Here is an 11,628-nt window from a genome sequence, read left to right on the forward strand (position 1 = left end):
CCTGGGTGGCTCAATCCATTAAGCATCTGCCTTCGGCTCACGTCATGATCCCAGGGTTCTGGGATTAAGTCCCCCATCGGGCTCCCTGCTCAGTGGGGAGCCTGCTTCTCCCTCTGCCTGCCTCTCTTCCTGCTTGTGCTCTCTGTCTCTCTCTCTCTCTCTGACAAATAAATATATATTTTTTAAATCTTTAAAAAAAATAAAGGCCCTGAAAATGTATAGACAGGGATTCCCTTGAGTGGCCAGAATGAGAACAAAAGACTTGGGTAATTAGACAGTAACTGACAGACAAGATGGGTTCCCTCCTGTCAAGGGAGAAAAACTAAACTTTTTTTTTCTTTTAAAGATTTATTTATTTATTTATTTATTTGACAGACAGAGATCACAAGCAGGCAGAGAAGCAGGCAGAGAGAGAGGGGGAAGCAGGCCCCCGTCAAGCAGAGAGCCCAATGCGGGGCTCGATCCCAGGACCCTGGCATCACGACCCGAGCCGAAGGCAGAGGCCTCAACCCACTGAGCCACCCAGGCGCCCCAAAAACTAAACTTTTAATCAGGCGGAATAACCATAAGGAGCAAAACCAGTCAGCACAGACTAGGGTACAGAGTGGCACAAAATTCAACAAAATTTGCAAAAGAAAAAAGGACGCCTGCAGCACGTCTTGTTGAATGGCTGCCACATCCTGAAACTGCCACCAGAAATAACTTATTAACTATCCTGCTTGTCACTCGGCACCTGAAACTTGTGGTTTGTGCGTCTTTAACCCCGAGCCTAATCCTTCCCCTTCGAAGTGTACTCTCGGTTTGTAGTCGAAGGCTCCATTTCCCAGGTTTGCAAACTGCATGGCAGCAGAGGTTTTCCTTGCTTCTGACCAAATTCTTGCGTTCCGGGGGTGGGGGTGGGGGTGGGGTGTGTGTGTGTGTGTGTGTGTGTGTGTGTGTGTGTGTGTGTGTGTGTGTGTGTGTGAAGCGTTCCGGGGGTGGGGGTGGGGGTGAGGTGTGTGTGTGTGTGTGTGTGTGTGTATGTGTGTGTGTGTATGTGTGTGTGTGTGTGTGTAGAGTAATTCCCTGCATTGGCCCCCAAATAACAGAAAGACCCCAAAACTCTGATAGAGCAAAGCACAGAAGGGTAATGAGTAACACACGGACCCCATTTTTTTTTTCTCTGTGTCCCAGAAGCTCAGGTAAGGCTCTTGGTAGAGTGGCACGATTTAAGCCCAAAACCGATGGGAGGCGCTCAAGCTCCCGAGTCTCCTCACTCCCGCTCCCAGAATCCCCCTGTAGGCCACGCCTCCCCTGACCTCCTGGACTCCACTTCCCAGAGGGATTAGCGGCAACTGCGCTTCCGGGACGCCTTGTCGCTTACAGCGAAATCTACGAACTCCAGGGAAGCGAGAGGAGTACGGAGAGCGCAGGGGAGTGGGCCCGGGATTCGCGGGCAGGGTCCGGCCCTTCCCTGTGGGGGCCGGAATCTGAGAGCCTGGCCCGAGCTGCTGCAGGAGGCACGGGAGCCGCGCGCATGGACCGGCGGGTCGCAGAGACCCGCGCCTTGGGCCCAGCTTTCTCTTACCCCTGGACGCGCTGCGGACTCGGCTCCGGCCACAGGGCGGGTCCCCGCCAGGCTGCGCTCCGGGAAAGACGGGAGGGGCGGACGGAGTCGCTTTCTGGACTCGCTGAGCTGCGGGGAAACAAAAGGCTCGAGCCCGAGGCTCCGTCTGGAGTCGCATCTGCGCACTTGGAGGCGACCGCGCCAGGTCGGGGGTCCCGGCGGAAGGACTCCACTTCCCAGAGGGCTCGGGGACATCGGTGCCCGTGCTTTAGGGGGGCGTCTGCAGAGCGAGGGGAGAGAACTGCAGGCCTTCAGTACCATCGTTAAAATGGAGATAATACCTCATCTGATAGGTCTCCTTTCTGAATAAAATGAGAACGTGTCGTTTAAAAGCTGCGTGGCTCGGTTAGATAAGGATCTGCCTTCGGCTCAGGTCCTGATCCCAGGGTCCTGGGTTGAAGCCCCGCCAGGCTCCCTGCTCAGCAGGGGAGTATGCTTCTCCCTTTCCTTTGGTGCCTCCCAACCCCCTCGTGCTCGCTCACTCACTCTCATTCTCTCAAATAAGTAAGTAAAATCTTAAAAAAACAAAAAAACTAAAAGCTCCAAATATTTCAGTGTCTGATTATTAATTGGTGGTGGTGTGGGGCTCTGTTACACAAAGTCTTTTCCTTAGTATTTTTCCTGCTTATGATAAAGCCCCAAATCTGTAAACTGAGTGCTAGTGATTTTGTTGAAAGCATTCTGGTTGATAAAAACCGTAGGCACGGTTGAGAAGCCATTGCACTGAACTACGACATATAAAAGAAAAAACGTGATATAGGAATGAATTCACAAGGAAAAGTTAAATGTGAAAAGGAGGCAAGTACGAAGATTGGCTTTGAAGTGGAAAATTGTGCGGACCTGGAGTTGATGAACATTGGTACTAGAAGGGGCGATCCCCTTGAGCAACAGAGCAACCGGATGAAAGTCCTTTCCTTTGTGCAGAAACTCCAGTTCTTTACTTTAGAAACCAGAAGAAATCAATTGTCATGCCAGTCCAGATTACCATAGTCACCTGAGTTGTCGATCCACGTCTAATCTTGCCTTTCTCAATGACATGCTATTCAAGACAGCCAAAAGGAATGTTTAAAAATTAAATGTTTTCCTTTTTAAGATTTTACCTATTTATTTGACACAGAGAGAGATCACAAGTAGGCAGAGAGGCAGGCTGAGAGACAGGGGGAAGCAGGCTCCCCCCTAAGCATAGAGCCCAATGCGGGGCTGGATCCCAGGATCCTGAGATCATGACCCAAGCTGAAGGCAAAGGCTTAACCCACTGAGCCACCCAGGCGCCCCTAAAAATTAAATGTTCATGTCACTCTCCTCAGAACCCTTCAGCGACTTCCCTCTGCCCTGGAATAAGACATAAAAAAACTCCTTAGCACAGTTTATAAAACGCTGCTTAGAGGCACCGGGGTCGCTCAGTTGGTTGAGCGTCTGGATCTCAGCCTGGGTCTTGATCTCAGGGTCCCGAGTTCAAGCTCAGCACTGGGCTCCAGGCTGGGCACAGAGCCTATGTAATTTTTCTTAATTAGAGAAATAAAATAATAAAAATACACATACCAGCTGAACTGCAAAATTCTAGGTAAGGATGACTGAATTAACAACACAGCTTTCTGTCCAGTGCTGTGCAGATACCCACAATACTACTATTCATAAAGACTTACAAAGATACTCAATAGAGTATGACTGAATGCACTTCTCTGCTTGAATCCGAAAATCCCAGGTAGGGAACACACAATTTACCAGCTACTCAGAAACCCGGAGGAGTGCTTGTCACAGCATTATCATGAAAAGCTGACTTTGCTGTTTCCCCTGATACTAATTTTTTAGAATCAGTTTTTTTTTTAATATTTTATTTATTTGACAGAGAGAAATCACAAGTAGGCAGAGAGGCAGGCAGAGAGAGAGAGAGGAGGAAGCAGGCTCCCCGCGGAGCGGAGAGCCCAATGTGGGGCTCGATCCCAGGACCCTGGGATCATGACCTGAGCTGAAGGCAGAGGCTTTAACCCACTGAGCCACCCTAGAATCAGTTTTTTTACGTGTTCGTATCTCTGTTATCCAGAAGTACCTTACATTTGTTCTTGGCCACGTGCCTCTAGCGTGTAGTCATCACACCTGTGCCAGTACACAGGTGTGTCAGAATGGGTTTCAACAGAAGAAAACCCCAGAGACAATAATGCAGCATACTTAAGAGTTGTTGTTATTTCTATTCATGTTTTCTCAATTACTACTAAAATGGTAACTTTAAATGTCTCAGTAGTTGAGGTCTTAATTTCTCTGGGTCTAAGCTGACATATTAATTACAAATTTCATTGACTTATAACCATAAAATAGACCTACACATTTTCCTTCTTTTCACTTATTGGCATTATCAGACCAAGCAAATTATCATTTTAAAAGAAGCGTTCAAACTTTTTATTATAAACTTGACTCAACATTTAGAGTGTAGCATTGTTTATGTTATTAAAAAAAGTTTCAGTGTTTACATACTCTGGATTCAGACTTCTTTTTGGTCATTTTCCATTCTTCAAAAACATCAATGTTGGGGGGACACATGGGTGGCTCAGTCAGTTAAGTGTCTGACTCCAGTTCGGCTCAGGTCATGATCTCAAAGTCGTGGGATTGAGATGCTCAGCACGGAGCCTGCTTGTGCTCTCCCTCTACTCCTCCTCCCACTCATGTTCTCTGTCTCAAATAAATAAATAAAATATTAAAAACAAAAACAGGGGCACCTGGATGGCTTAGTTGGTTGGGGGTCTGCCTTCAGCTCAGGCCATGATCTCAGGGTCCTGGGATTGAGCCTCTCATTGGGCTCCCTGCTCAGCAGGGGGCCTCCTTCCTCTCCCTCTGCTGCGCCCTCTCTCTCTCTCTCTCTCTCTCTGTGTCAAATAAATGAATGGAGTCTTTAAAAAACAAAACCCAAAAAAAATCAATGTCATGAAACACAAAGGCAGGCTGAGAAATGTACCAGATCAAAGGAAACTAAAAACACGTGAAAATTAAATGTGATGCATGATCTTGGATTAGATGATGGATTAGAAAAAAATTTTATAAAATACATTACTGGGACAATTTGTAAAATCTAAATATGTTGTATATATTAGACATTTTTATTGTATTAATGTTTAAATTGCAAGATTTGGTCGTTTTACAGAGGTTATATAAGAGAATGCCTCTGTTCTTTTGCATAATACATGCTAAAATTTAGTGTGATGCATACTAAAATATTTAGGAGTTAAGGGTCATGATGTTGCAACTTACTCTCCAATGACTTACAAAAATGATAATAATAGCATAAATAATATGTATATATGTGTTTGGACTTATATACCTATATTAAAAAATGTGGCAGAATGTTTTTTAGAAAAGGTAAATCTAAGCGGGGAGAGTATGAGAATCCATAATCTAGGGGCGCCTGGGTGGCTCAGTGGGTTAAAGCCTCTGCCTTCGGCTCAGGTCATGATCCCGGGGTCCTGGGATCAAGCCCCACATCGGTCTCTCTGCTTCGCAGGGAACCTGCTTCCTCCTCTCTCTCTGCCTGCCTCTCTGCCTAGTTGTGATTTCTCTCTGTCAAATAAATAAAATATTAAAAAAAAAAAGAATCCATAATCTATTCTTGCTTTTCTCTAGGCTTGAATTACATTTAAAAACTATATATACTATATATATACTATAATTCTAAAGTAATATATACCTATTATATATACCTATTATATATAATAGGTATATATATAACATATATATAATATATATAATATTATAAATATAAATATAAAATATATAATATATATAATATACCTATTATATATTACTTTAGAATTATATTAGTTTTAAAATAAAACTTCTATATTTGAGATTACCAAGAATTCCTATTAAATTCTGTGAATGGGACATCTTACATCTTTGCATGCTTCACAATATTTGCTTGAAAATGAACATTCTGAGGGGCACCTGGATGGCTCAGCCAGTTGGGCATCTGACTCTTGATTTTGGCTCAGGTCATAATCTCAGGGTCATGAGATCAAGCCCTGTGTCAGGATCCTTGCTCAGTGGGGAGTCTGCTTGAGATTCTCTCTCTCCCTCTGGCCCTCCCCACCCCTGCTCTCTCACTCTGAAAATAAATAAATAATTCTTTAAGAAAAAAGAAAATGAACATTTTGAATATTAGAATGTATTAGCTTTGGGGGTTTGTTGTTGTTGCTTGCTGTAGGCTGTAGCTGATTGTTTAGAGACTTTTCTAAACTAATTTTGTAAAGTCTGTATTCTGGGTCCTATAGTCTCTGAAGTCTCTTGTTTCCTTAGCTGGCATGCAGCTAGCCTTTTGACAGAGATTTTCTTGAAGGCCAGGAGCCAAAAAGAGAGGGAGAGAAACTCTCCCCGTCTTTCCAAGTTGGCTTTGTGCTGGGGCCCTCATTTGAGACACTCAGCCAGACCATTGACAACTCTACCTTAGCCTTCACTTTCTGCTTGCCCTGAGCCTAGAAATCAGCCACAAGTGGAAGTTTAGGGCCTTCTTGGACTTTTGTGAGCACGTACCTAGAGTAGTATCGAGAGGAGGCAAATAAGACGGAAAGCAGATGGATAGTTGCCAGGATCCAGGGAGAGGGGAATGAAGAGTTACTGTTTAATGGGAACAGAGCTTCAGTCTTGCAAGATGCAGAGTTCTGTGTATATATGGCTATGGTGACTGCACAATGTGAATGTACTTAACGCCACTGAGCTGTATACCCCAAAATGGTCCCAATGGTAAATTGTATGTTATGTGTATTTTACCACAACTAAAATATTATTGATGTTAATTGCTGAGATTCTGGGCATCCTCTTACATTTTGCTCTGCAGGCTCACACTGGTGGGTTTGCTTTCTCAGTCCTGTCTCAGTGAGACAGACAGGTGACTGGTCCAGAACCCTGAAAGCTGCACCGCCAGTTTTGTTTCTTATCTATTAACGGCTGGAGAATCCCAGAGGAGCCAGGAGCCCCTGATGTAGCTAAAGAATGTGGAGGAGCTTTGTGGAGTCCCTGTATGTTAGTCCCAGGGCTCGGTTCCAGAAAGCACATGTTCCTGTATCTCAGTAGAGCAGAGACAAGGGAGGGTCAGATGGCCAGTGACCCTGAACAGAAGGCAGCAGCTTGTCCCCAGTTGTCCCCGCCCTGGGCTGGATAAGATGCTCCAGGGGCTCCCCCCATGCCCAGCAGAAATAAGCAGAGGCTAAAGGACACCTTGGAACCTACTCCCTGCCTGATGGTTCAGAGACTCAGCCAGTAAACCAGGTTGGCCACTTCTGGAAGTCCTTGGGAAAAATGAGCAGTTTCATATTGCTCGTGGCTGGAATCAAGACGCTTTTGTTCTTCTCAGAGTCTTGGGAATGACAAAGTCACTTCTGTGCCTCTTCCACTCCTCCAGTGTGCAGAGCCTTTGGCTCTACACAAACAGGGAAAAATCCCAGCTGGGTTGGCCTCAAAGGAGGAACCACATCCACCATAGTAAATGGACTCCCGGCTAAGGCCCGATGTCTCTTTTTGGAAGTTTTAATGAGAGAAACCTCTACGTCCTTTAGCCCAGAAATCTCCTCTCTTGGGGGAAAAAATGTTTGACTTAATTGTTTTGCAAATTTTAATTTTTTTTCAAGTTCTCTTATATTGGAAGGACTAATAAAGAATCTTCTGATATTCTGGAAAAGAAACCAATTCAAACAAAGGTGAAATTGGGGTGACTGGCTGGCTCAGCTGTGGAGCATGTGACTCTTGAGCTCAGGGTTGTGAGTTCAGACCCCACACTGGACATAGAGATTACTTTAAAAAAAAGGAAGAAATGGATGTCCCGTACCTGGAAATGTGGAATGAATGGATAATATTTAATGTAAACCAAGAACCTGACAAGGGAACACTGGTTGTGGATCCCCTCTAAACCAGCTCTACAGACATTTAAATGAGAAACACATTGGGCTCTCTACTGGGGTAGCCAAGTTTTGCAACCTTTTTCTTTCTTGCTTGAGGTTTCTTCCTTTCTCCTCTCCTCCATTCCCTCCATAAAGCTGTTTTTAAAATACACATTAATGGGGCGCCTGGGTGGCTGAGTGGGTTAAGCCTCCGCCTTCGGCTTGGGTCCTGATCTCAGGGTCCCGGGGTCGGGCTCTCTGCTCGGCGGGAGGCCTGCTTCCCCCTCTCTCTCCGCCTATCTCTCTACCTACTTGTGATCTCTCTCTCTCTATCAAATAAAGAGAATCTTTCAAATAAATAAATAAATAAATTAAATAAAATACACATTAAGGGCACCTGGCTGGCTTAGTGGGTAGAGTGGGTAGAACAACCCTTCATGTCAGGGTTGTTATTATAACATAATTTAGGGATGTCTGGCTGGCTTAGTAGTAGAGCATGGGACTCCTGATGTCAGGATCATGAGTTCAAGCCCTGCATTGGGTGTGGAGCCTACTTAAAAAGTTAATCAATAATATATTTTACTCTTTAAGAGAAAAAAAAGTAGCAACTGTCCTCTTTTTAAAATAGAGCAAACAGGGACACCTGGGTGGCTCAGTGGGTTAAAGCCTCGGCCTATAGCTCAGGTCCTGGGATCGAGCCCCACATCAGGCTCTCTGCTCAGCAGGGAGCCTGGTCTCCCCCACCCCGCCTGCCTCTCTGCCTACAATGATCTCTGTCTGTCAAATAAATAAATAAAAATCTTTTAAAAATAATAATAAAATAAAATAGAGCAAACAAACCACACGTCATGCTCATAGGTGTAATTCAAAGGTGTAATTCAAAGACACTCCTGTGTTAAGGGCTGGAAGGAAGAGACGCACCATCCCCATCACGTGATCTCCTCGTCTGTGGCCCTTTGTGTTGTGCCTGTCACCTGTCCAAATATTTTCACATATATGAAGAGGTTGGTATCTCCCTGAAAGGCGGGTCTGTTTTGTTCTCTGGCCTGTCCCAAGCCCTTAGAATGGGGTTTGTATATCCTGGAACATCTTGTGTGTGAGTTATGTTATTATGATTATGCAAATGTTTAGGAAATAAATTCGGAAAAGTACACTCAGAGTCATTGCGAAGAGAAAAACTTCAGAAGTGAAGCAACCTGTCCAAAATCCAGATTTCCATAGCAGAGCTCAAGTTTGTCTTTACGGAAGGCCCAGGATGGTCTGGGCTAGGCTCCAGAACTTAGGAAAAGGAGGGATGGTCAAGCTCGACCAGTCCATCTCTGGGAGGATGGCTTGGGGAGTCAATCCTGCAGGTCCCTTCTAGGAATGTGAACATAGGGAGGGAGGGAGACCACAGATCAGGTCCCCAGGTCAAGTCTGTATCCTCCAAGTAGGACTCTGGCTCCAGCTAAGATCCCGGCAGGCTCCCAGATGCGCTCCTGAGAAAACGAAGCAGAAAACTGCTTTCAGCAGCGTTTCCTTGTGTCTGCTCCCTGCCGCATTTCCTGGGTAGGTAAAGTTTCCCCCGGCATCGCCGGCCAGTTCTGACGACGCTCGTCTATCAAAAGAACTCTTCCCCCTCCCACCTCACATTCCTTCTGAGTAAAATCTGTTCTTGGATGTGCTGGAACCTGAAATCCTGCAGAAGAGGCAGGACCAGCAGCGCTGCGGGGAAGGACTCCCCACCCCTCAAAATCTCCTGGGAGGGGCGGGATGTTTCTGAATGGTGAAGAAAAGTATTTCCCGGAGGCATCCTCCCCTCCTGTTTACCAACTGTTTCACCTTACTTGGTACATCTCCTAACGAAAGGACCGGAAGCCCAGAGAATTCCCAAACTCAGAGAATCCCAAACCTTCTGGTAGCCTGGATAGCCAACGTTGAACTGCGAAACTGAAAAGTGAAGTAATGACCCTATGTTAAACACACAAGAAGGATCTGGAGCTTGTGACCGTGACCCCACAGTAACACAGTTGCACCTTCACATCTCTTTGGCCTCAAAGCAGGTGCTATGCTGTCGATTCCAGGATTTCATCAATCACTGAGATCTTTAAAAAGCACGACTACAGGGGGACTGGCTGGCTGGGTGGATAGGTCTGGGACTCTTGACCTCTGGATCATCAGATCAAGCCTCACGTTGGGTGTAGACAGTGCTCTTTAAAAAAAGAAAAATATTGGGGGTGCCTCGGTGGTTCCCTGGGTGGCTCAGTGGGTTAAAGCCTCTGCCTTCAGCTCGAGTTGTGATCCGGGGTCCTGGAATCGAGCCCCGCCCCCCCCCTCCCGCCGAGCAGAGAGCGCAGAGCACCCCCCCCCTCCGGGCTCTCTGCTTCGCGGGGGGCCTGCTTCCCTTTCTCTCTCTGACTCTCTGCCTATTTGTGATCTCTGTCAAATAAATAAATAAATAAGGGGCGCCTAGGTGGCTCAGTGGGTTAAGCCGCTGCCTTCGGCTCAGGTCATGATCTCAGGGTCCTGGGATCCAGTCCTGCATCGGGCTCTCTGCTAAGCGGGGAGACTGCTTCCCTCTCTCTCTCTCTCTGCCTGCCTCTCTGTCTACTTGTGATCTCTCTCTGTCAAATAAATAAATAAAATCTTAAAAAAAATAAAATCTTTTTTAAAAAAATACGTCTGTAGAGGATGCTTGCTTTTTTTTTTTTTTTTTTTTTTTTTAAGCTCAGCCAAGGACAAACTTTTTTTTTTCCCTCACCGTAGCACATACCCTCCCCAATAAGGGACAGACTTTTTTTTTTTTTTTAAAGATTTTATTTATTTATTTGACAGATAGAGATCACAAGTAGGGAGAGAGGCAGGCAGAGAGAGGAGGAGGAAGCAGGCTACCCGCCAAGCAGAGAGCCCGATGCGGGGGTCGATCCCAGGACCCTGGGATCACGACCCGAGTGAAAGGCAGAGGCTTTAACCCACTGAGCCACCCAGGCGCCCCAAGGGACAGACTTTTAAACTGAAGGGCGAGTGAGGCTGATGCAATGAAAACTTAATCCTGGTAAATCCACCACGTCTCCATTTCTGCTGGCCTGTGTTTACCCTCGCTCTCAGGTCAGGGTAACTAGTGTGTCTGAAACTGGATTGTTTCAAATCCCTATTGGAGGGATGCATTTAAATGAATCCTAAATTGGGGCGCATGCCTGGCTCAGTCCCTGCACTTGACTCTTGATCTCGGGGTCGTGAATTCAAGCCCCACACTGGGCCTGGAGCCTACTAGAAAAAAAAAAAAAAAGAATCCTAAATTAAAAAGTGGTAAATGCCAGGGTAATTTCCGCTTTCAGAAAGTTCAAGAATGGCATCCTTGACATAATAAATTTTTAATCAAGCTCACAGTATTTTCTTTAACCGTAATGTTCAGGGGCCTTTTTTTTTTTTTTAAGATTTTATTTATTTATTTTAAAGAGAGAGACAGCATGAGCGGGAGGGCAGAGAGGGAGGGAGAGAATGACTCCACGCTGAGCTCGGAACCCCACGCGGAACTCGATTCCAGGACCTCGAGATCGTGACCTCACCTGAAACCGACTCTGCCACCCAGTCGCCCCTGCTCAAGGGCCTTTGAACAGTAAGCGCAAACCGGGGGGTGGGGGTGGAGGAGAATTGGGAAACCGACATCTCCCTCAAGGTCACACAAATATCGACCAGGGATATTGTGCCATGTCCGTCTACCGACCCAATTTTTTAAAAAGCAAAAAACTTGCTAACAAAATCACCTCGTGCCCTCTTTTTTAATATCCTATCTGAAGCATAATCCTGATAAGGATACGAACAGAAAGGTCTAAACACAAAAGCCGCAGGCGTGACCCCGACGTGATTCGAACACGCAACCTTCTGATCTGGAGTCAGACGCGCTACCGTTGCGCCACGAGGTCCTGTAAGCTGGCTCCTTTGTTGTCGTTTAAACGACGTCCATCGCAGCAGGTGTCAGGTGCAGCGTTTAGTAATTTTTTTTTTTTTTTTTTTTTTTTTTTTTACGCCGCCTGTATTCTGACTTGGAATTGACTCTGAGCTCTTTGACCCTCCTAAAACGGGGCTATTCAAAGCAAAATATAAATGTGAATGAAGCAAGCAGGGAGCTCAGCGCGCGGGAGGGTACTCGCTCTCGGGATTCGGGAAACCCTCCTCCCC

The 11,628-nt window shown here is 45.9% G+C and overlaps 1 non-coding gene across 1 annotated transcript; it reads right to left on the reverse strand.

The window, feature by feature from the left end:
- Positions 1–11,300: 11,300 nt before the first annotated feature.
- TRNAW-CCA lies at positions 11,301–11,372 on the reverse strand. The gene has a single exon. It is a non-coding gene; the product is annotated as a tRNA-Trp (tRNA).
- Positions 11,373–11,628: the final 256 nt, after the last annotated feature.

Source organism: Meles meles, chromosome 21, assembly GCF_922984935.1.
Source record: "Meles meles chromosome 21, mMelMel3.1 paternal haplotype, whole genome shotgun sequence".
NCBI lineage: Eukaryota > Metazoa > Chordata > Mammalia > Carnivora > Mustelidae > Meles > Meles meles.